Source organism: Limulus polyphemus, unplaced genomic scaffold (genome assembly GCF_000517525.1).
Source record: "Limulus polyphemus unplaced genomic scaffold, Limulus_polyphemus-2.1.2 Scaffold639, whole genome shotgun sequence".
Classification (NCBI taxonomy): domain Eukaryota; kingdom Metazoa; phylum Arthropoda; class Merostomata; order Xiphosura; family Limulidae; genus Limulus; species Limulus polyphemus.
Genome location: NW_013666249.1, coordinates 264,419 through 268,818, shown reverse-complemented (window position 1 = coordinate 268,818; position 4,400 = coordinate 264,419).

Here is a 4,400-nt window from a genome sequence, read left to right as displayed (position 1 = left end):
GAAAACGGTGTTGTGCGCTTTAGAATGGCTACATAGCTTTTTGGTAAGTTACTTTCAACTATATATGTTTCTAATATGATATATGTTTGTAATATTCCGAATTATAACATAGTACACTGTTGCTAGTTGAGCATGAAAAATTAGACTATTCTACATATAGTGTATTTGATTTTGTAAGTATGATTTTGCTTTGTGTGCTTAAAGGAGAGAGGTGGCGTTTGTTTATTGTATCCCATAATTAATTAAGGTGATTTTCTGTAATTAATAAATAAGGAACATTTCAAGAACGTAAATTAATCAAATATTGTTGTTTCTTAGGGATTCTAAGAGCGTAAAATGCGTTGGCGATTGGGACTTAGTCCGCTTCAGACCTCATTAGAAAAGTATATATATCGCGCTACCCCCAGACCCCTACTAACTTCCGTGCCTTCGGCGCCAAACTTCCCTAGAAATGCAAAAAAGCACTCTGCCAATCCCTCTTGGATAAAGTAGTGGATATTTACTGCATTACTGCAATTATAAAATGTATATAGAAGTGCGCTATTGAGTTTAATCTCGCATGAAAAAAACAGCCACACATACATATGTGAAAGTGTCAATATTATTGCAAGTTCACTGGTTAAAGTAGAAGGTCGTTTCTGAAGGTTTTATAAGAATGAAACAATTAGCTCTTTTTGCTAATGTTGGTAATTGTTTAATCAATTCTTAAATTTTATACACTGGGCCGAACTTACGTTAAAAATTTAAAAATGATTTTAATGATAGGGCCAATTAGAGGAGGGGTCAGGAGGGCCATTTGGCCCAGGCTTCAAACAAAGAGGGGGTCTCAAATTTATACACTTTATTTTTTGCATTTGTTAAGTTTCGCGACTTTTTTTATGTGCCTCCCAATCAGACCAAAATGTAACTCACACTCTCAGCTTAGAGATGCAAATTATATATATTCAAATTATGGTTTACTTTTCTTATTTTGTTTTCATGTGTTAATCTTTTTTTAATCATTATTATAGCCAGGGGCCTCAAAAGATAGAAGTGGCTCTCTGAACCTCTGAGGGGCTTGTTTTATGATATATATTATTTTAAGTATTATAACATCACCTCAACACCAACCTGTAGAGGATTAGCTCATCAAGGTTTCAAATTAGGTAGTTCCTAAACGTTTTTCACTGAGAAATTCTAACCCAATTATCTTGATTTGCGCGATACCCCTAGCAATTTGCCGCGACACACAGTTTGGAAAACACTGGTTTTAAACGTATAATTTATACAAATACTGATGTCGAGTATTGCTTAAACATACATATTCATGTTAATCATTTTCCTTCGTAGCGCAACGAACTTGTAAGTCTGCCAACTTCTTGGTAGATTATAAACATAATTATATTTTACATGTCAAAGTGATTAGAAAAATGAATTCGAAGTCGTATTTAATAAAAATACAAACAAACAACAACAACCAAAAATACCAGGCGATAGGTTACAGCAAAGTAAAAACTTCGTAAAAAGTCTCAAAGATCCTTGTTTCTATAATAGTAATAATAGGTTCATTAGAATTAAATAAAGAAGTTTTGTATCCGAATAAATAATGTAGTTTAACTTAACTTCTTTTAACAACCCCCCAAAACGTTATATATCCTTTAACTTCTACATCACAAGAAGAAAGAAACAAAATGGACTCAATATCAGCATTATCATCATTATGCGCCCAACACGGTAATAAAACTATCAAGTACAATTTGAAACAGATACGAATGCAGTCTTCTGAATTGTAATGTTGTTTTTAACTTATTTGTGGACTTTATAAACAAATCGCTTTGTGCAAACTACAGAATCGTAAAGTCATTTTCATGTGGCGCCATCTTTAAATATATATAGCTCGAAAACACGTAATATGTATATATATATATCATAGGTTGTAATATTTATTTATTTCTTTGTTTTATTCTATCGCAAATTATACAGTTGGAATCATTACTAAGCTGTGTTAATAAATCATTCAATTGATCTTACGATGTGAAATAACAATTGCATTTATAAATCGAAATATAAATAGCATTAGAAGTCCAAATCATTTGACCGATGTTATGATTATTAATTCTCTCAATAAACAAGACAATGTCCCTTATACAGGTTAATTAAGATAAAAAATGCACCGCTGTTTGTTGATACCGATCTAGAAAAGTTCAAAGTTTTCTCCTATTGTATTATTATATAAGGCTAATATAATCATATGAGAAGAATAGCAGAAGCTTTAAAGTTCAAATAACTACTTGAAATTGCTTATATATTCGTGTGTGATAATTTTAATGTGTTGTATTTATCGAATACAACGTATGTGTAAAACAAGAAAAAAAATTTCTACAATAATTCTGTAGTGTCATCTATGACATCAAAAGTTAAAAATTTGAACGGAGTTTGATCTGTATTGTGGCGCCATCTTAAGGATTAACTTTCATAAAACTAGATCGAAAATTCACCGATATCTTTTCAAACTTATTTAGTACTACTCACAAGATAAGAATAAAACAATCCTACTAAGCCGTTTCTTTTGTCTTTATAAAATATCTCAGTTTTATATGAGTTATGAAATAAAAAAAACAAACTTTTCCTATTAGTGGAAAAAGAAAAAGATGGCTGTTTGTTTGTAGTTTAAGCACGAAGCTACACAATGGGCTAACTGTGCTCTGACCACCAATGGTAGCGAAACCCGGTTTCTAGCGTTCTAAGCTCGAAGACATAACGCCGTGCTAGTGAAGGGGGGGGGGGAGAAGATGGCTGTTAATAATTCGAGTTGACTTGGATATCATGGGTTTTCTCCTTTCTTTTAATGGCCTAATTTGAGCGATTTACTGATATAATTATGGTTAGGATTAGTTTATTTTCTTCACTAAAATGTCAATTTCAGTTAAGAAAATATGACTTTAATAAATATATTTCTAATTAGTTGCTATAAATACGTTTTTTGTGATTTTCGTAATAGTTAACGAAAAAAAAAGTAGGTGGACTATCTTACTGTTTTTAATGGTCAGCAATCACAGTCCTTCGACATCCTTCCAAAGGAAATATACAGTTAATGTGCTGGTAATTATGATATAGGCGGACTGAGATGGGAAAATGTTGTGTTCAGGAAATGTAAAGATACCCGCGGTTTGATTATCTGATTCGCCGCGTTTTAACGCATGCATCATTGTCACCAGGAGGGAAGGTGAGCAGGTGCTTCCTTTGTCGTCCCAAACTTCTTCCTTCTCTTCGCGCGCTGCTGGTTTTGAATTTTCTATCAATAACGAAATCTTTAAATACCACATCATTATGGTTATAACCGACGGTAAAACTCATGGATGATGATCACTGTTGCACTACGTAGCAATAGTTAAAATACGAACCTCTACTTGGACAAAAGAGAATTAAGTCAATAGACCACGCGGATAGTAGTGGCATGCATGAGAAAGAAAGAAAGGTCAAATACGGCTTGTGATATACAGGAAACTAATTAGCCACTGATATTCTTTGGTAATTGTTTTGAAATAACGGAGTCGAAAAGAAAAATTACGCTGTTTTTGTCGTGTTTTCCCTCTCTGTATTTTCATGCGTTTTATCAGTTTAAATAAACTTTCCAAAAGTATTTATAGAAAAAAAAGGTTTATAAAAAAGGCTTAAGAAGAGTAGTTAAAATTCAAAATCGAAATTTGTAATTGCACATTCATACAAACATATAATTCTACGGGTACGGTTACTACAGGGTATTTATACATGAAGAAAGAAAAATTAGGAAAACAGCACATTTCAGAAGTTTTTTTTGTTTGTTTGTTTGAAGTTAAGCACAAAGTTACATAATGGGCTATCTGTGCTCTACGCACCACTGGTATCGAAACCTGGTTTCTAGCGTTGTAAGTCCGCAGAGATACCGCTGCGCCACTAGGGGGCATATTTCAAGCGTAATCTGGAGGAAAGTAGAAATAGTCATGAATAAGTCTTCTCTCATCTAAAGTAGAAATAGTCATGAATAAGTCTTCTCTCATCTAAAGTAGGAATGGTCATGTATAGGTCTTCTTTCATCCAAAGTAGAAATAGTCATGTATAGGTCTTCTTTCATCTAAAGTAGAAATGGTCATAAATAGGTCTTCTTTCATCTAAAGTAGGAATGGTCATGTATAGGTCTTCTCTCATCTAAAGTAGAAATGGTCATGTATAGGTCTTCTCTCATCTAAAGTAGAAATGGTCATGTATAGGTCTTCTTTCATCTAAAGTAGAAATGGTCATAAATAGGTCTTCTTTCATCTAAAGTAGGAATGGTCATGTATAGGTCTTCTCTCATCTAAAGTAGAAATAGTCATGAATATGTCTTCTCTCATCTAAAGTAGAAATAGTCATGTATAGGTCTTCTTTCATATAAAGTAGAA